At 27.7% G+C, this 22,886-nt stretch overlaps 1 long non-coding RNA gene across 1 annotated transcript in view; it reads right to left on the reverse strand.

Annotated features, from left to right (window-relative positions):
- LOC107451853 (uncharacterized) overlaps positions 1-22,886 on the reverse strand; it is a 115,478-nt gene that overhangs the window by 24,115 nt on the left and 68,477 nt on the right. Inside the window, exon 2 of the long non-coding RNA XR_001585117.5 lies at positions 7,110-7,299. This is a non-coding gene — a long non-coding RNA (uncharacterized LOC107451853). The remainder of the gene's footprint in view (positions 1-7,109; positions 7,300-22,886) is intronic.

The following is a 22,886-nucleotide window of genomic DNA, read 5'->3' on the forward strand; positions in this document are numbered from 1 at the left end:
CGGTTTTTATATAAAATAAAATAAACCGACTCTGAGAGACGAGGACTCAGGTGATAGCGCGTTTGCCTCCCAATGAGGTGAACTAGGTTCGAATCTGAGCGATTCCAGGTTGATACGAATTCTACTCTCAGCTCGCACTGATCACAGAGCTGAAGTAAAATATCCTCAGTGGTAGACAGTTTCAGAGATTTTCCTCTCCATATAAAGCAAATGTTTGTTAGTTCGGTCAAAAATTTCACCACTAAGGATAGTTTGACCCAATGCTTGTTTCAGGAGCTCCCTTGTCTTCTAGGTTGGGTTCAAAATTACAAGGCTTTAGGATTAAACATTGATAGTCGTATACTCAGAATTGGGCAGACTGTTTAAGACTAGTTATAAATTATAAGTAAATTAATGTCGACATTAGCTCGGCAAGAGCATACAGTGATTCTCAACCTTTTTTTTGTCGCGGCACACATTTAACGATTTCAAAATTTGGCGGCACACAACGAAAAAGATAAGTCTAAAAGTTGTGCACTTACTTACAATACACTGTGTAAAATAGTTTATGATAATAATTTAAAATGTAAAATGAAATAATATAATATGTACTACAAAAGCAGCGTTTATTAAGGGATTAATTACAAATGAATAATACTTTTAATAAGAAATTTGAGCTTGATGTTTTTTGATTATTTCATTTATATTTGGTCGCAAAAATGCTACTCTCATATCGGCTTCTACATTTAACAGTCTCGATCTTTTTTTCGTTTTTATGTTGGTTAATACTGAAAATCCGAATTCACACAAATAAGATGTAGAAAATTGTAACAATATTTTCAAGCTTTTTTGGTTATCATTGGATAATAGAATCTAATGTTGATCCAAAATGAATGAATTGATTCTTCTGAAAAATTAAATCTCTAGAGATTGCTAGAGAGCGAAATTAGTTCTTCCTCTTCATTCTAAGTTAATTCAAATACAGAAGTATTCGTCATCACAAATGGATTACACACCCAATCAAATTTTTCTATATCTAAATTTGGGAAATAATGAATAATACTCTCCTCTAATGGTGTCAAATGGTCAATAACAATTTTATGAATAGTTTTATTAAAATCTTTTGGGACTGACTGAAACTTTTCCAAATATCCTTCCTGAGCTTTATTCTTCCATAAAGTTATTTGTTTTTGGAATCATACCAGTTTATTTGTTGAGTTTAATATATTTTCTTTTGGCTCTTGCATACTTGAATTTATGTTATTAAAAATAACAAAACATGTCTGATAAGTAAGCTAGTTTACTATATTTTTTCTTCCAACAAATGAACAAAATCATAATTTTTATTTTTTTCAAAAAACATTTTCATTTCTTCTTTAAATTCCAATACACGAGATAAAACTTTTCCTCTGGACAACCACCTTACTAAAATAAGCAGTAACAAGAATTCGTACTTAGCTTCCATAGCTTGGCATAAATTACTAAATAAGCGACTTTTTAATGGTCTTTATTTTATATGATTAACCACTTTATATAATTAACTAAAAATCTTCGTTACAATATTCATATATTTAAGTACTTTTCTTTAATTTAAACTTTACTCGTAATAAAAAGAAACATTATAATTTTTACTATATACATTTCCATAATTTGACGGCACACTTTAAGAATTTGACGGCACACAAAAGTGCCGCGGCACAGTGGTTGAGAATCACTGGCATAATAGATCGTAGTCGGACTTGAACCAAGAATTTCGTCACTAACATTCATTGGTCATTTTAACATGTTTAAAATATGAACATGTTTACTTTCATATGAGTGTGTTGGTGCCAAAGGCTCTAACAGAATTTTCGTTGCATCAAAAAAGCTGATTGGAATAATTATTTTTTTAAAGAAAAAACTCGCTTAAAAAAAAAGACAATTACTGGGCATTGAAAACCGTATTTTGCCTTAGGGTAATTTTAATTCCTATCAGGCCTTCATCACAATTTTTGTAACAAAGGCTTTAACCTTTTAATGCCTAACTTTTTTTTGTTTTGTTTGTTGTGCTAATTATCTCGTGTTGCAAGAAGTAACATCAAAGTATAAAACAAATTTCATTCAGTCATAAACATTAACTCTGATTCAACAATAAGAAATTCTCTATAAATGCAATGCCTTAAGATCATGATACTCTTTTGTATAATACGAAGAATTATGTTTGCCCAAGATTTTAAATAACACAGAATTAATTATATGGAATTAATATCCTTATATTTCATTCGAATTAACCTGCAATGAAACCTATTTCGTATAGTCGAAGTATACGGATTAGAAAATTATCCATTTTTTATCAATTAACAATAAGAAATCTAACTGGCTGTCTAACACTATCAACTAAACTTTAATTTTATTATGACTATCAAATGATTTTTTTCATCTAAAACGCATATGTAATGATTTTTTTTTTTCAAATATAATCTAAATTAAATCAATTCAACAGTGTTTTGATCAATAATGTCAGTGTTTGAATTTCCTCAATGGAAATAAAACCTTATTACTTTTGCTCACAAGAAAAGGTCTGTTACTTATTAAACTTTTACCTTTACCATCAAATTTTGTTTAGTCCTGTTTGGTTAAAAAAGGTTTGTTAATAGTCCGAAACAAATTACATTGATAGCATATGTATCGCTAACATAGAGGAGGGCAATTTACGAGTTTTTTATAATTATATACAATTAGAAAATCGGTAAAAGCTTGTTTTTGATTGAGTAATATTTTTGGAAATTTTTTTGAAAATGGTTTGTTTAGTACGAAACAAGCTACTCTGTAAGCATGTATGACCCTGACATAGAAGTGGACAAATTGCTAATTTTTTATAATTATTTGCAGTGAGGAAATCGATTGAAACTTGTTTTATATTAAAAAGTGGGCGTCAATATAAAGGAAAATATAAAGATATGCTAAGAAATATTAATGGAAATTTTTTGAAAAAGGTTTGTTTAGTACGAAGCAAGCTCCTCTGAGAGCATATCATAAAAAAGGACAGTTTGTGAATTTTTTTATAATTATTCGAGATCAGAAAATCACTTAAAACTTGTTCTAGATTTAAAAGTAAGTGTCAAATTTGAAGAAAATTTAAATATTTGCCAAGAAATATCAATTGACAACTCTTAAAAAAGGTTTGTTTAATCCGAAGCAAGCTACTCTGAGAGAAAATGTAAATCGCTAACATAGAAGCGGACAGTTTGCGAATTTTTTATAATTATTTCAGATCAGAAAATTGCTTAAAACTTGTTCTAGATTTAAAAGTGAGTGTCAAATTTGAAGAAAATTTAAATATTTGCCAAGAATTATCAATTGACAGCTTTTTAAAAAGGTTTGTTTAGTCCGAAGCAAGCTACTCTGAGACAATGTATATCGCTAACATAGAAGCGGACAGTTTGCGAATTTTTTATAATTATTTCAGATCAGAAAATTGCTTAAAACTTGTTCTAGATTTAAAAGTGAGTGTCAAATTTGAAGAAAATTTAAAGATTTGCCAAGAATTATCAATTGACAGCTTTTTAAAAAGGTTTGTTTAGTCCGAAGCAAGCTACTCTGAGAGAATGTATATCGCTAACATAGAAGCGGACAGTTTGCGAATTTTTTATAATTATTTCAGATCAGAAAATTGCTTAAAACTTGTTCTAGATTTAAAAGTGAGTGTCAAATTTGAAGAAAATTTAAAGATTTGCCAAGAATTATCAATTGACAGCTTTTTAAAAAGGTTTGTTTAGTCCGAAGCAAGCTACTCTGAGACAATGTATATCGCTAACATAGAAGCGGACAGTTTGCGAATTTTTTATAATTATTTCAGATCAGAAAATTGCTTAAAACTTGTTCTAGATTTAAAAGTGAGTGTCAAATTTGAAGAAAATTTAAAGATTTGCCAAGAAATATCAATTGACAACTCTTAAAAAAGGTTTGTTTAATCCGAAGCAAGCTACTCTGAGAGAATGTATATCGCTAACATAGAAGCGGACAGTTTGCGAATTTTTTATAATTATTTCGGATCAGAAAATTGCTTAAAACTTGTTCTAGATTTAAAAGTGAGTGTCAAATTTGAAGAAAATTTAAATATTTGCCAAGAATTATCAATTGACAGCTTTTTAAAAAGGTTTGTTTAGTCCGAAGCAAGCTACTCTGAGACAATGTATATCGCTAAGATAGAAGCGGACAGTTTGCGAATTTTTTATAATTATTTGAAATTAGATAATCGTTTAAAACTTGTTATAGGCAAAGTTTGCTTCAATTTGAATGAAAATTCAAAAATATACCTAGAAATTTTAATACATTTTTTTTAAATAAGGTTCGTTTAGTCCGAATAAAATTCAATGATGGCAAATATATCACTATCATAAGGGCTGACAGTTTGAGAATTTTTCATCGTTATTTACAATGAGGAAATCTTTTGAAACTTGTTTTATATTAAAAAGTGAGAGCCAATTTGAAAGAAATTACAAAGATATACCAAGAAATATAAATGGAAAGTTTTTAAAAAAAGGTTTGTTTAGTCCGAAGCAAGCTACTCTGAGAGCACATATGCCGCTGACATGGAGAGTGTCAGATAGCGATTTTTTGTTCTTAATTATTTGCAATGAGGAAATCGCTTTGAATTTATTTTACATTAAAAAGCGGGCGTTAATATAAAGGAAAATATAAAGATATGCTAAAAAATAGTAATAGAAATTTTTTGAAAAAGGTTTGTTTAATTCGAAACAAACTGTATATCGCTAACATAGAATTGGACAGTTTGCGAATTATTTATAATTTTTTACAATGAATAATATTTAAAAATAGTTAAAAATAATTTCCAGTCATAAATACTTTAACTATTACTTTTTTACCGTTTTTTGCGGCCTATTGCATGAGGACGCATAGTGCGCCTAAAAAATAAACGGACCACCCTGAATTATTTTTGATCTAATGATCAGATCTTCACGTTCTAGGACTCAATCTTAATATTTCAAGGGGATGATCTCAAATATGCTAATTAGTAAAAGCAGGATATATTTTAAGTTACAAAATCAGACACAAAAACGTACTTTCTTTGAATAACCATGTCTTTTTTTTTTTTTTTTTTTTACTGATTCGGATTTCTGACTCCTAATATACGCCGTAATCTAATAAATATGGTTCCCATAGTTCTGTCAGGAGAGCGGTTCAAAGCTTGGACCCCTTATTGTTAATTTTACTTTTCTCGTATTTCGCCATATCTCAAGAATTTTTTAAGCGAAATAAAAATTTTTTACATACAATCATAAAACGCGTTTGTCCTAACATAATTCCACGAAAGGAAAATTTATTTCAGTAAATATTTTTTTTAATTATTTTATTTAATAATAATCGAAAAAATTTTGAATTGTAAGGTGTGAAATTTTATGCATCATTTTAAAGATATTTGCCTTGTAAAATTATATTCTTCAAAATGATTAAAATGATACATATATGAGCCGCTCAGAAGCCAATGCGGTTAAGTCCATTTTTTGATATTTTCTGATTTTTGGAAATTTTGATGAAATAAATAATAATCCTCTTAGCTATTAAAGGATTTACTCGTTGGTTACTTTTTTCTAGGTTAGACAGCCCTTTTTTTAATAGCTTCTGAATATATTGTATAATAATTTCAGAAGCCATTGTGAATAAGTCCACCTTTTATCAATATTTTTTTACATAAACTTTGAAATAAAAATTAAATTCTTCTTCTTCTTTCGATATTTGTTGGTAACACTGAAAAACAAGAAATTCATAGTAACTCAGGGTTACCAGACGTAGTATTTTTAATACTACGGTAGTATTTTTTCACCGAAAAAAGGGGTATGGTATTTTTCGTAGTATTTTTTTTAAAATGTGGTATTTTTTTTAAATTTTTTTTTTATTTTCATTTCCTAAAACCACTCTAAGAAAAAAAAGAAAAAAGAAAAGTGCCACTCTAGTTTTGAAGTAAGAAACAATTTTTGAAATAATCCAACAGTTTATTTTCTATTAGTCACTGTATCTGGTGATGATTGAGAAAAATAAAAGTTCGTTTATACTAGTAGACATAAATTTCTTATCTTTTTCAGCTGCCAAAAGGTATAAGTCCTAAAATTTTTAAGATGCTGTCATTATTTCAATCAATACTTACGTTTTTATTTACACATCCTGTACATATCTTGTTTTTTTGCAGAGTTTACACCTCGAAAAAAGACTTTTTACACTTTTCTAATTAAATTAATAAACCAAGAATTTTAAAAACTAATGTATCAAAAAACATTAATTTTCTCAATTGTTGTGTTTTGGACTTAACCGCATTGGCTTCTGAGCGACTCATATGATAACGTTTGTTTTTTGTTTTTTGTTTTTTGCATGGAATTATCTTTGAATGAAGGAGTTTTATAATTGTGTGTAAAAATTTTTTAAATTTCATTTAAAAGTTCTCGAGATATAGCTAAATACGCAAAAAGTGAAACTAACATTAAGGGGTCCTAACTTTGGAGCACTCTCCTGAACAAAGTATTGGGACTATAATTTCCAGTTTGCCGCTACCCCCTATGTTTTAGGGGGTCAGAAATCTGAATCGGTCGAAAAAAAGTTATGTTCATTTAGAGAAAGTCAGTTTTTGTATCGGATTTCGTAACTCAAAATATCGTCTGCCCTTATCAATTATAATATTTGAGGTCATCCCCTTCAGTCCTTAAGATTGAGTCCTAGAGAGTGAAGATCTGATCTAATAACTAATAACTATCTAATAAATATTGGTCTAATGACCAATAGTTATTCAGGGTAATCCGTTTTTTTTTTTCTTCCCCGCACTGTTAACACATTTTGAAACGATTTGTTCTAAAATGAATTCACTATTATTCTCTCTAATTGCAGCTGTTACAAGTTGTTTTTATTTGTATATCAGATTTCAAACTATTTTAAGAGCACTCAGATTAGCTTATTTCCTCAAATTTTAACTCCATTTTTCCAGCGACAAAATCAGATTCCTAATTACGGTCAGCCTGTTAAAAATTAATCAATTTATAAATTAGGAATACATGTTCTGAACTATGAAATAAAACATTTATTTGAAAACAGTGTTACTGAGGAAGTACAAAATTATATTTACGAACGCTGCTACTTACCTACTAACAATAACGTTATGCATCATAACTAAGTCAGCTATTTTGTTAAAGGCATCAAAAACTGAAAAAAAAACTCGTTTTGTCGATTTTGTTGTAAAAGATTGTTCTCGTCTTCCATTAACCGCTCCATATTTCCATAATTCCGCTCCTTGACATCTTCCTGCATCTTGTGTCCACACAAATCAGGGATCTGTAATAAAAATATATAAATAAATATGTGTGAAAAAAATGAATGTGAAAAAAAAAGACGTTCTATAGGAATTTTTTTTTCTAACCGTCGCTTGGCCCACCAAGGAATTTAAATTTAGTTCACGATGGTTAATTATAATGCGAATTTATTTACAAATTTTCAGTCGTATTTTAATTTTCTTTTTCAAAACTTCTTGACCGATTTAGTTCAAACTCGGTATTTTGTTATTTAAAATTATCTAGTTTCGAATCACATAAAAATTTGTATTGAAGCTTTTGTTTCAAGTTTTTTTTAATCCTTATTAAACATAATAATAATAATTTTCTTTTCTACATAAATACTCTTTAGAAAAACAAGTTTGAGTGAAAAAGTTTTCACCCAAGATAGACGAAGTAAGCAGGAAGTGAAACTTGCATTAAGTGCAAAATTCTTTCATTGTTTTCTAGGAAAAACTATTGGGACCATAGTTTTGAAATTGCAATTTTTGATGGTTAAGAGAAAGAAACCTAAATCATATAACCGATAAAGGAATCAATTTTACCTTAGTGTTCATATCAGTACTTTATGTAGGGTCATACAAGCATTTTTTTTTTTTTTGACTAAAAAAGTATAATATGATTTTACAAAACTATGATTTTGCATTGTACTAAGCTTATGTACAATGCTAATGTATCCATTTTACCTAGCATTAAATTTTAAATATTAGATCCGAATTAATTACTTATTTTACTTAATTAAATAAGACGGGTGATGTATATAATGACTTGCATGGTATGCACCTATTAGTCAAAGGTGTTTTTATAGAACTGAATGTTTGAAATAATTAATTTCATAATTCATCATTATGCAGTTTTTACAGCTTTTTTATATCTAATGCAATAGATTAATCAAAGAGAAAAAATAAATTTTTCATTTCGATTATATGACCTGTTTAATAGGTTAGTATAGTTTGAGAAAGTCAGTATCATAAATTGGAATTATGAAATTTGTTTTTAACTAAAAAAATTTCTATAGGAGTAAAACAATCAAAAAGCATAAACATAAGAGCAGTGGATTAATCAAAGAGAAAAAAATTAATTTTTCATTTAGATTGTATATAACTTGAGAAAGTCAGTATCATAAATTGGAATTATGAAATTTTTTTAATTAAAAATTTTCTATAGGAGTAAAACAATGAAAGAGCGTAAACATAAGAATCTTAACATAAGAGTAATGGATTAATCAAAGAGAAAAAAATAAAGTTTTCATTTAAATTATATTACCTATTTAATAGGTTAGAATAGTTTTTGAAAGTCAGTATCATAAATTGGAATTATGAAATTTTAAAAATTTTCTATAAGAGTAAAACAACGAAAGAGCGTAAACATAGGAGCAAAACAATCAATCCCAACACTAACATTATTGTTTTTATTACTCAAATAAAGGAGTCAGAGTCATACTGGCATGGTAATTAAGAAACTGAGTTCCTTTTTTCTTTTTTAATTGAACAGGAGTTTGATTCCTAGTGGCAGTTTAGAGCCACAACAGGCTTGGAAGGTAAAGGTGGTCGGTGAGCAATGCTGAAATCATTACCAACATCATGCGGGGAGTCTGAAAATTGTATCAGCAAAACTGTTGAGGGAGTACTTTATTTTCATTCAAATAAAATATGCGCATAAAAAATAATTATTACAGAAATTTTTTCATAAAAGTGCACTTTAATATTAATGGCATAACTCTTTTAGAACCTAAAACACGACCATTAGGAACCAATTTAATATCAATCGCTATTATATATTCTTTATTGCAGCAACTCCCACCATATTTTGATGGTTCAGACTTAAATTAATTTTGATGGTTGACAGAGTAAATATAGCTGGTGCGCAGTTAAGTTTTTTCTATAACGAAATATTTGAATTCTGACTAATGCGAACCGTAATAATCTAAATTCGACCTCCTTAAGTGAGAAGGATGTTATGGGTGAATTATGTTTTGCCAACTTTAATCACATACACATTTAAGAAAATTCACATTTTTTATAAGCCTTTTGTAGAAATTTCTCATATGCTTTTGTATAAATTAATTAGTAAAACGCAACAAACATATATTTTTTTATTTAAACATCGTTAAAACTAGAATAAAAAGAAATAAAATAAAAGAGGTTACATTTTTCATCTTCAAACCAAGTTTCTTTTCTTTTATTTTTTTATCAAATGTTAATGAAAATTTGTTGGAACATTACTTGCCGTAAGAAGATTATAAGATACAATATCGGAAGCAGATTAAAATTATAGAAAAAAATATACACAAAAAAATCGTAAGATATAATAACGTACGTAAGCAAAAATCATAAAAAATCTATACTTGAAAATAAGACATAATATCGGAAGTAAATAAAAATCATAATATAAAATATAAGTTGGAAAATTTGATACAAAATCGAAATATACTACATAATTCAAACTTACTATTTTAATAATTACTGTTTTATTAAATTTATTAGAACATAACTTGCCGTCAGAAAATCATAAGATACAATATTGGAAGCAGATAAATATTATAGAAAAAAATTTACACAAAAAAAAAAAAACATAAGATATAATAATGAACGTAAAGAAAAATCATAAAAAATCTACATTGTAAAATAAGACATAATATCGGAAGTAAATAAAATCATACGACAAAATATAAGTTGAAAAATATGATACGATATCGAAATAAAATACATAATTCAAACATGTTGTTTCAATAATTATAATTCAAAACATGAAGAATTACTTCATGATTTACGCTTACGTTAAATTTTATGTGTAACAAAATATGACTTTGTAAGAATAATAGCGCGAATATTTTTTTTAATCAAACGCCTGAATGAGTTATGAAGTTTTAAAATTCCCTCAAGACAATTTTTTTCAACAAACTTCTTCAGTTTTTTATAAGGCATTTTTTAATCTCCTTTGGGGATTCTGTTTAAAAACAACTCTAACATTCTCTTTCTCGCTCGATTCTGATTTATTTTTTTTCAACATTTTACCTGGTTCAGATTTTTTCACTTTCAAAACTGAAATGAATACATAAATAAAGCTTTTAAAAAAATGCCAGTTTTTTTCCCTTTTCTTTTTCTTTTTTAAGAAATACAGTTTAGCTATGTAATTAATTAGATACAATTATTTGTTTTAGTTAAATGTAAAATACCAACAAGGAAAACTTCAGTTTAAGGAATATTGAGCAAGTGTATAACCGGGATACGGACTTTAATCTTAAAAGCAATCAGCTTATGCGGTAAAAAATTTCGGTAAAAAATACTGGAACCCTGGGTGCATCATCCGTAAAATCTATTTTATCGTAAAATACATTTTTAAACTAAAATTTTCTACAGTAATTTTTACTGTGATATTTAATCCATAACAGTGAGTCAGTGATTTTACTGTTCTTACAGTATATATAAAAATTACGATATAATAGAATTATTTGTTCTGCAAAATTTTACGGCAAAAAAGGAATTTACAGTAAAACTTCTTACGTAATTTGATCCGAAGTTTTTTTACAGTGTAAGAGAACGCAATGCAAGCTTGCGCACACTTGCAAGTGCCGTAAACAGAGTAATGGCCTACGGCCCTCAAATTACTGCCGTATTATTATCCATGTTATATGATAACCATTATCCGATAATAAACGATGATTGCTAATATGTATATGTGGAATAAATAGTTAGCCAAAGAAAATGTTATGAAAATTAAAAGAAAAAAAAAGCATTGAAACAAAATCTTTGATTTCAATTTGAATAAGTTTTAATAATTGAGTTATATTATTTAGCATGAACAACAGAAAAGTGAGTTATAATGAAAATTTACATACACATTAGTATATTTGGAATTTTGAAATTTCAACTAAAATTAAATTAATTAATAAATTAAAGGATAGTACCTCAGAAAGATACACAAATTTTGTCCCTGCGCTTCATCTAAAGAGTGTTAAAATGGATATAGTTTACGCTTAAATTTTAAAGAATTTTGTCTTTTCAAGATTATTAATGCTCATCATATTCTGATTTCCAGTTGATTCCAGGTATGATATTCGGATACTCGAAAAAAAAGCGTATCAGTTATAAAATGCATAAATATACATTAGTTTTATGCATATATTTATACATTGTTTATTATGCATTAGTTTCATTTAATGCAGATTTCTTAAAAGTTTTTGGCTCTTATTTTTGGAATAAATGCAAAATCTCTTATAAAATTTTAAAGAAGAGGTCAAACACAATGCTTTTTTTTAATTCCATCTACCCATAAAACTACTTTTAGTTAATACCCCTGATTTCAGGTAAAATTAATTTTTAAAACGTGTTTTTCTTATTAATGCACTACATGATGAAAAAAAAAATTTAATTCTTCTATCTGAAGAAGGTTGGCACGCCCCTGAGAAAACTAATCATTTTATTTTTAAGTATTTTATTTTTTCTGGGAATAGCAAAAAGAATTTTTCTTTTATTTTCATGTTGTCTCTTATTGCGCTACAATAAAAAATCTAAAATTACGATTTTCAACTACTCTCTCACGAGAAATTCGCTCATCGGCATAAATCACAAAAATTTGCAAAATCTTACCTAAATTAACCATAATTCTCTAAAAATTCTATTATTATTAAAAAAGATCATAAATTTTTCCAAAATAGAGGAAAATTTTTATAAATCACAAAAATTTGCAAAATCTTACCTAAATTAACCATAATTCTCTAAAAATTCCATTATTATTAAAAAATATCATAAATTTTTCCAAAATAGAGGAAAATTTTTATAAATCACAAAAATTTGCAAAATCTTAACTAAATTAACCATAATTCTCTAAAAATTCTATTATTATTAAAAAATATCATAAATTTTTCCAAAATAGAGGAAAATTTTTATAAATCACAAAAATTTGCAAAATCTTAACTAAATTAACCGTAATTCTCTAAAAATTCCATTATTATTAAAAAAGATCATAAATTTTTCCAAAATAGAGGAAAATTTTTATAAATCACAAAAATTTGCAAAATCTTACCTAAATTAACCGTAATTCTCTAAAAATTCCATTATTATTAAAAAAGATCATAAATTTTTCCAAAATAGAGGAAAATTTTTATAAATCACAAAAATTTGCAAAATCTTACCTAAATTAACCGTAATTCTCTAAAAATTCCATTATTATTAAAAAAGATCATAAATTTTTCCAAAATAGAGGAAAATTTTTATAAATCACAAAAATTTGCAAAATCTTACGTTAATTAACCATAATTCTCTAAAAATTCTATTATTATTAAAAAAGATCATAAATTTTTCCAAAATAGAGGAAAATTTTTATAAATCACAAAAATTAGCAAAATCTTACCTAAATTAACCGTAATTCTCTAAAAATTCTACTATTATTAAAAAAGATCATAAATTTTTCCAAAATAGAGGAAAATTTTTATAAATCACAAAAATTAGCAAAATCTTACCTAAATTAACCATAATTCTCTAAAAATTCTATTATTATTAAGAAAGATCATAAATTTTTCCAAAATAGAGGAAAATTTTTTAAATGAATAACTAGTGGAAATGTTCTGATCCATATTTTCTAGTGAAATATGGATCATTCAGAACACGTTTCAGATTATTCAGAAGAAGTGAATAATTCCTAGCTACCAGTTCCTTATAACAGTTATAATATGCACTTTATAATGAGAGTTTTGTAAGTAAATATGGATGTTTAAATCAAGACAAAAAAGTGGTAGACAATGATAATTATTTCCTTTGAAAATGGAAATCTTTTTTTCACCACTTTTTTTAAAATCTTTTCCGGATAAGTAGCAGCTTTTTATTACCACTATCTTTTATATAGTCCCCACTACATAGTACCATATTTTTCGGAATACGGCTTTTCAATTAGATAGTGAGGAATCGAAATATACCGTTACGATTTATTCATTCAAATAAAGAACATTGTATGAATTAACTTAATTAGATTAACATTTAGCACTGATTTGTTACAGCATTTTAAGTCGGAAACTACAATTAATGCTCCGATGTTTGAAATACTAAATCTAAAGTAAGAAATCAAAATTGTGGGTGAGATTCTAATTAATTTTTCCTAAATTCTGGAAAAAAATTTGGTAAAATTACCGTGATGTATAATAATGCCATTTCTGCTTAAATAATAATAAATAAAATATTTATAATATAATTTTGATAATAGAACCAAAATGCATGGTATTTATAAAATTTAAATAGTAACCTTTTCAGTTCGTATCGTAACGGTTTAACGAAAATTCTGGTATTAAAAATCATAGTTCTTAAAACCACACATATAGTCAAAAATGCAAAACTGAAAAGTAAATTTAACTAAATAAGTGATTTTGTATGTCATGACTTAAGGCATTAACCACTTTTACCCAATATTAACGCAAGTAATAACGCAATATTTTATTGTTAATTTTACCAAAATCATAGCGAAAGCTCTTCGGCGAAAATTACCGTTCATTTTGGTGTTACCATACAGCCAGAAAAATTGCAAGTTTTACCATATTCTGGTAGTTTTTACCATATTTTTTTCGCTGTGTGACGTATTGAAGTAATCGAATAAATAGGAGTAGACACAAACAAAACACAGCTTGGCAGTAATGGATCATGATCTACTAACGATCAACTCCGTAGATTTGTTATTCCGAATACAACCCAGAAGAAGAGGGAACTCTAGGAGCAGACATTGCGGCAAACTCGCATTCGTAAATGACTTTTTGATTCAAACTGACTAGTATTGCGTCTTTCGGAGGGAATAACCATAAATCTATTCATGGTTAGTAGACAATATGGAGAAATCCTCGACCATGGTAAATATTTTAAAGTATCGTGGTCGGTGTAAGAAGTATCGCCATGATTCGAACCTGGTACCTTTTATTAGAAAAAGAGTCGGCTGTCACTTGAGCTATACGGACTTTAAGCTCTAATTACATTTTATATTTTAATTAAAAAACTGATGTTGAACTACTGATCCATATTTGATTTGATGCTACGAACGATCAACGGCGCAGCTTTGTAATTTTGAACCCAACCCAGAAAGCAAGAAAACAGGATAAAACGTTGGGACAGACTCGAATTCGGGGAAGACTTTTTGAATGAAAATTATCCATATATGCGTTAAACTAAGAGGAATATCATGAAATACCGCATGGTCAGCAAGGGGAATTTAACATATCCGTTTATCAATGCAGCTATCAGTACTGTAGCCCGTCTCAGCAGGGAGTAGTTTACGAATTGAACGGCCCATGCTGGGATATGAACCTGTGTCGCTTTATTGATGAGTGCTGAATACTTCACGTCATCCACGGCCACATATTTAGAAATTTTAGAGCCTGTTGAACAATATTGTTCAAATTTTCCTCAACTTTAATAAGGTGCTAACTTAAACCATTATATCGGTTAATTTTGCTGCAAATTTATTATAGTTAAAACTTAACCTTATCACCATTCTTCTAAAGCTTATTTGTACGATACTAAGGTTTAATGCTGTTCATCTTAACTCTTTATTAAGGTTGCAGTCAATTTTCTCTGTATTATGGTTCAATTTAATATTATGGTTCTCGCGTGGTTGAAACAATTTAATTGCAACAAAAATATCAATTAATTGTGTTGACATTTTATGAAGAAGTAGAAGAAAAAATATAAAAAATCTCATTTCTTCGAACCATAATATTATGGTTCAATTTAATATTATGGTTCGACGTTGAAATAATTCAATTGCAATCACAAATAGCAATTAATTGTGCTTACATTTTATGAAGAAGTCGAAGAGAAAAAAAAAATAATAAAATCTCATTTCCAGATTTATCTCACCTAATTCCTCTCCTAATCCGCTTAAAAATACCCGACATTTTCCATCAACTTTCTCAAACAAAAAACTTCATTAAATCGAACAGCGATTCGCATTCGAAATATGTTCTTTCCATCCCCCTAAGTGCATGAACCAATATTAATACCTTCCTTTCGACTAAAGTGCCTCAAAAATATTCTTAAAACGAGTTCGAAGTTTAATTAGCATTTTAAAAAGAGAACGGAGAAAAAACTGAGCTTTATTTAATTTTTTTTTACCCAACATCCTATTTTTTAATATTTATTTTTCTAAATGATAAAAGTATTCATCCTATTTAAATCGCTAAAACCTTTTCTTTTTTTTTTTCTTCTTAAAGATAAAAGCAAGAGAGACAGATAATGCCGCACAGCTCCTGTTTCTAACCATAAAGCATATTTTATAATGATGGAATTTTTGAGTTCGAACTCTATCCTTTTTCTATTGGTAGATGTTCTTTCACTTCCAGAGCTTGTTATTTGGGGAGCGAGTTATGTGTGATGGAATGAAAATATATATATATAAAAAAAAGGAAAAATCGAACAAAAAAATGTTCGAAGAGGGAAAAAATGGAATACCAGAGCTTAGGGTTGACTACCACCCAATCTCAATGCAAGTTCAACCATGCCTGATTCCTGTTTCCATGGTTACCGATCCGGTACGAAAGGATTGGGGTGTTTTTACTGGCTGCAAAAAATTCCGCCCACGTTGTGTAGGGACCGCCCACCCTTATTCATGCAAAACCTACAAAATGAAAAACTTGGGGAAATTTATGCCTTGTTTAACAATGAGAAAGGTAGGGTGACAAAGGTTTTGTATCGTTGTATATCGTGGGTGTTTTTCGCCAATCCTGCGTCGTTACCCCCGATAATGGCCCCGCCTTTAAAGATATGCGGTGAAAATCTGGATAGTCAGGGAAGAGAAAGAGTTACATTTTAGCAAATAAAATGAAATAAATCTAAGGAATCGTAGCTAGGAAGAAAAAAAACGAAACAAAAACTAATTTGTATGAAGAAAAGATAATAATTTTATATTTTCTAGAAACTTTCGAAGCTTTCTGGAATTTTGACCATTGATTAAAAGTGAATTGAAATCATAACTATAAATAATAAATAATTATTTTTCATTAAGGAATAAAAGAAGCTCCTTTCATCTGCATTTAATTTCTCAATAATGAAATAAAGAATTGGTAAAAAATAAACTATCCCATTATTAAAAATCAGAACTTTACATCTCTATCAGCATTTTAGAATTTTGAACGTTGATTAAAAGTGAAATGAAATCATAAATATAAATGATAAATAAAGAAATAATTAATTGTCATTAAAGAATAAAAAAAAGCTTCTTTTATCTGCATCTAATTTCTCAATTAAGGAACAAACAATTGGTAAAAATAAACTATCCCACTATTAAAAATCAAAATTTTAAATCTCAAAATTATAAAAAAGAATGTCTGTCTAGATCCAACACAAGATCGGAAGCACCGATTTGGATCGTGTGTCTTTCAGCAGTTTGCAAAGTTTCAAGGGAATGTTTGCAAACAAACACCCTTTTCAGGAATTATGTAGTCTAAACATAATGTCGAAAATGTGAAATTTCATTGACAAAAACCATTGTTATAGATTAAAACGTGCGTTTTTATGGAAACAGATCCACTTTAAAAAATTAAATATTCTTACAGCTTGCTAATCTCATAGTTAAAGGGCAGAAGTAAAGCGTGCTAGAAGTAAAGCGTGCTAGAAGTAAAGCGTGCTAGAAGTAAAGCGTGCTAATGCAGATTAGCATAAGCAATGGGAAATTGAAGAAATAAGTTAACATAAATATTGTTAAACATAAATATGCTTATTCGTCCAAACGGCATTTCAATTTCAGGAGTGTTAAAATTTATTAAATTCTACCATTAAAAAATTTTTATACCAACTATTAATAATAAGAATTAATTGCTCACATCTTTTCTGATCGTGGTTTCCGAATTCTAAAATTTATATTATTATTCTTTAAATGAAAGTGTCAAGTCTCAAAATGCTTGAGATTCGACTTATTTAAAAAGGTGGACCAGCTGGTCGCCAGAAGTTGGCTAGTAATAATAATGAAAGGCTATTTTTTTTATTCGAAAATAAAATAAAGCATGTTTTTTCCAACAAAAAATAAATAAAAATAAGAAATGCCATGATTGACTTTTAAAATTTTCTATAAATTTAGCAATTTTTGAATAATTCTGACACATTCGTTCAAATTATTTCAAAAGAAAAAGAAAAGAAAGTAAGAAAGAAAAAAAAAAGAACTAGTAAACAGCTAAAGATAAAGAATACAAGTATTGAAATCCAACACTCTCTATAAATTCAAAGCCTTTCTTCCATTCGAAAAATTCACTGCAAAAGTCTATCACTATAAAAAGGCATAATATAAGGTAACAATTTACATTTGCAAATGGAATTGTAGTTGTTACGAGGTTTCCGTTATAAGTAAAAACAGATGTCAAAAGTAGCAATAGGGTGCAATAGCTTTTGACGCCATTGACAACACTAACTGTTGACTACAATAATAAGCTAGCAAGAATAGAAATAAGGGCCCATGTGACCGACAAAAAAGAATTTATTTATTTTTTTGAAGTTTGCAGCAGGATTCCAAAAATAGCAGAGCTTCTTTCCTTTGTAAGAAGGAAAATAATCTAGCTACAGGCCAACAACGCATGTTTACTTCACAAAAATTAAAAGTTAAGTTGGTGGGAAGGAAATAAGCTGAAATGATGTCGTTTTTTACATTTCTCTATTGGCATCAAGAATAAATAAAAATGTCTTCCATTTCTGCCTTTTTCCGTAAACCGCATTTTGCTCTTTTTCATCTAATATTGTTCGCTAAAGCTGCAGAAAAATGTATTACCCCCCTTCCCCAAGAAAAATAGTCTGAAAAGCTGAAAGTTAATAATTTTTAACTCGTTATTCACTTACAGTTTTTGAATCTTTCATACATCATTTTATCGATGACTTAGAAACTTGGCTTATGAGACATTTCGTAGAATACCGCACCCATTACTTCGAGCATTTACTGTAAATACACACTTTTTTATTCTTTTACTAAGCTGCTAAACCCCCCAGTTCGCTGCCACTCACCCCGACGACTGCTTCTCAATAATTGTTGTTTTTTGGCAGAAAACAGTTTTTAAACTAAAGTTAAAGTTATTCGCATAAATATCCTTAATCCTTATCCTTATGTCCTTAGAAAAGAAGATTGTGTTAAAAGGAATTCTGTTTGCTTAAGCTTGTGCCTCCACTTCCCATGTCCAAATATTATTATCTATTATTATTATAAACAATTAAGATCTCTTGGTGAACAAAAGTGATTTTTCTAAGTACTCAATTTTAAAAATAATATTTATTTTCTTATAAAATTATATTGATCAAACAAATTTGACGAGTTCACAAGCGTCATTTAATATTTTCGCTTGCCAAACAGGCGGATACATAAAATACTATTTTTTCCTTGCATTGTGCATGAAGCTGATCATTAAGTTCTAAATCATTTAACAGATCTCATTAGCTGTAATTTATAACAGTATATTAATGTTATTTGTACAAAAATAATAATTGCAAAATGGTTAATTATATTATACCACCTTTCTGAATAACTTTATCTTAAAATAAGGAGCAGAATTACATAATAATAATAATATAACAACAGTTCTCTTGGTTTTAAAGTCTTGAACTAAAAGCGTAATGTTAGTAGTACAGGAAAATAACTTTAAATAAGGGATACAAAAATATTTAGAGAAAAACAATATCTTTATGACTTTCATTAACTTTATGCTGATGACAACCCAAGCAATATTGAAATGAATGAGGAAAAACTGGATCCAACCACGTGCTTAGTTTTCCGGCCAATAAAAATAAACGAACAGCAATGGGAAACTGCGACACAATCATTAGATTTTTATATTTAGTAAAATTCAGTAAAAAATTATTTTGTGACTGATACTTTAAACTTCTTCTCAACTTGAAACGTGGAAGTCACATCACGACGACCTAAAAATTATTCCTTCTTACAAAAATAAAAAAATAACATGTTAAAGGTACGACATTTCAAACAATGTATCTGGAACATGTAATTTTCTTGCAGTGTAATCATTAGATAAAATGAAAAAACGCAGTAGCGCATTCAGAGGGTGGGCCGAGGCTTCCTTGCACCCTCCTATAAAGCTTAAAATAAAAAAAAATGAAAAGATAAAACAAAATTTATTAAAGAAAAGATATTTCAACCGCAAACACTAAATTCTTCCTTTTCCTGGACATAATTGAAATCCTGCATTAAATTTAGAAAATAATTCGCTTCTATATGATAGTAGAAATGCGTAATACTGCAATTGTCTAGTATGATATTTGTCGCAACCTTAATTTTGTGATTGTTTATCACAGTTAACGATTAAAATTTTGAATACCAGCATTTTAGCTGCCAATCCAACTGAAGTAGTTGGAATATTGTTTTTCATGAAACTCTAGTACAAGCTCCAACTAATTTCTTGTAAGTATCATTTTTCTTCCTTGATTATTGATTCAGAATTTTTTTTTCCTCTTAAATTTCATTTCATTTAAATATAAATTCATTATCTGTTCCTTATACTTTTTAAATTATAACGGTTTATTTATTAGTTTAGTCAAGGTTTAGAAAATAACAATTCTTTGTGAAAAACACTCCGTGAAAAAAAAATATGGAACATTTTTTTCTAACTCAAAATTCAAAATACTTAGAACAAGTTCATTATTTGATAAATATTTACTAGCGATTTGATATCATTTAGATGCTACGTAATATTATTTGGTTTTCCGATTTTTTTAAATTAAATTTTTGAATATTTAAAATCAAATAATGATATAAAATTTCATTAAAGGTCTATTTAGGAGAAATTTGGATCCGTTATCGGTTCTTTCACAAATTTTGTTACCGTAAGCAATTCACAAGTAATATTATCGCAAAAATGAACTATTCACAAGATATTTTATCTTAAAAAATTTTCATTTTAAAAATGGTTCCTTTACAAATTTCTTCCTTTGAAAAATGGTTTGATTATTCATTAATTCATGATTTTAGAAATAAAACTTCAGAAAAAATATGTTTTTTGACTTTTTCTTACTAACAAAAATAGATCTTTCCTTTCACGCCTTAACAAAACCAGAATCCTAATACTAAAAGAACAAGTATTCTATAGGTAATTTTAAGTGCAAGAAGTTTATGAGTAAATTTTTCAAAAATTTGTGAAAGCACGACCTTTTACAAAAAGAATAAACAGAAAACCGGTTTTTCTGATTTTTCACAAAATCAAATTTCATCTTGTTTTGTAAAAATCATAGTATGACGTAAAAAGATACGATTTTTTTTAAACAAAAACCACTAATTTAAAAGCATAAACTATTTTTCAACTGAAATTGGTAGAAACAAATGGAAAATATTAAAAAAAATCGTCATAAATAATGTTTTTTTTAAAAGTTAAAATCATATTTTTTTTAAAAATTCGGATTATATTTTTTAATTGGAAACTTACATATAATTTTTTTATATTGAAATCGAGCTTATTTTTCTAAGTTGATTTATTAAATGGATAGTTGAATGTCTTAAGGTTATGAAATCTTTATGAGATCATTTAGGGAAACAAGTTTTACTTATTTAAAATTAAATCTTTGTAGCTATTGTAGAATAAACAAAATTGATTCATTAAAATAAACTGTATATGAGTATTTTAAAGTCATTTTATTAAAGATATAGTGTATATAACGGTAATCAATATGGGGTATAATGCTTACATAAAACTTTAAAAGCTATTTGGATATTTAAAAAAATCTCTTTTGTAAATCTCTTCAAAAATAATAAAAACTATATTTAATGATGTTTTATTTTTATTCTCATGATTTAAAGTAATAATTTTTTCAAAAATATCAAGCGATTAAGATTGGGATTCAAATCACCCATTTTTAAAAATTTTATTCAAACCATTATTTTAATTCATGATACAAATCATGGTTTTACACTAATAAAAAGAATTATAACTGCGATTTTTTTTTTCATTTCTTTATATATTCTTATTCGTTTATATATATATTTTTTTAATTTAACAAAATTCTAAATCTCCTTACTTAAAGATATCTTCGAAAATAATAAAAGCTATATTTATAATTGTTTAAATTTTATATTATAAATGACTTTAATTTATGATTCTTTTTAAAAAATACTAAGCGATTAAGATCTGATTTAAATTACCTATTTCGATTTTGTTATTTAAACCAATGTTATTTCTCATTATACAAATCTTGGTTTTAAACTAATCAAAATAATTACACGTGCAATTTTTTTTATTCCTGTGCATCTTATTATTATTTTATCATATATTTATTTTTAATTTAACTAAATTCAAAATCTCACTACTGAAAAATCTCTCTAAAAATAGTAAAAGAAGCTATATTTATAATTGTTTTATTTTTATTCCAATGATTTAAACTAATGATTATTTATTAAAAAAAACCAAGCGATTAAGATTGTGATTCAAATCACCCGTTTTGACAATGTTATTTAAACCAGTGCCATTTCTCATTATACAAATCTTGGTTTTAAACTAATAAAAAGAACTGTAATTACGATTTCTTTTTTTATTTCTGTGTATCTATTATTTTATCATTTATTATTATTTTATCATTATGTATGTTATTAATATTTTATCATTTTACTAATATTTTATCATGTATATTAATATTTTATCATTTATTTATTTTTCAATTTAACTAAATTTAAAATCAAACAAGCATTAAATATAATAATTTCAACGACTTTACTAATCTACAACATATTACAGTGACACGAAATTACGGTGGAAATTCTATTAGATGTAAAATTATATATGTAGTACAATGCATCATTATCGTCATGTAGCAGTGTAGATGACATTTCAATTAACTATGGTAATTAGAATTTCCTGTAACATGGCCAACTCTACCCAAGAATTTGATGTTAATGATGTTATTCCGCGAATCTAGAGAGAGAGAGGAGGCTTCATTAACAAACAGCAGAAAATTAAACCTCACTGAATGAATGATACGAGCTTACTTGCCGCTTGAATTTCAAACTTTGATTAATATAAAAAATTGTTATTGAAACTGTGAAATCTACTAAAGTGTAAACAAATTGTATAAAATTACTTTTCTTGTTTTTTGTGTTCATAATAAAATTCAGGAATAAAATTCAAGGTTCAATGGAATTTTCATACTAAATTTATGGTAAAATAACCGGGCAGCAGTCTGTCCATTCGATTAACCGTAAAGTTTATGGTAACGAATATATATCGCCCTTACGGTTTTGAAAATGTTTACAACTAGTATGGTAATAAAACCATGATTACAATGCAATAAGGTTTTTTAACCATTTTCAGCTACAAATGTTTTAAAACCGTAAAAAAAAAAAAAAAATTAACTAGACATAGGAGCTAGACTTCTCGTTAGGTAATAGGCATTGGAGAGCGCAGGACACAATTTGGATAGGGCCGGACAATGACAACTCTTCGTGTATTAAAGGGATTTGAGGTGTCAACGCTGAGACTCGAACCCCTGTTCCGTCGGCCATGAGATTGACAGATTAGCCCTCTCGGCTATAATGTGTCCGCAGTTGCTAGGAACTAAGTTGCTTCGTTAGGTGGGCTTAGTTGATGCAGTAAAATTCTGGTTATTTAACCGTTTTAGGTAAAAACAGTTAATAAACGAT

Source organism: Parasteatoda tepidariorum, chromosome 1, assembly GCF_982258835.1.
Source record: "Parasteatoda tepidariorum strain Cologne lab strain chromosome 1, Ptep-v5.0, whole genome shotgun sequence".
Classification (NCBI taxonomy): domain Eukaryota; kingdom Metazoa; phylum Arthropoda; class Arachnida; order Araneae; family Theridiidae; genus Parasteatoda; species Parasteatoda tepidariorum.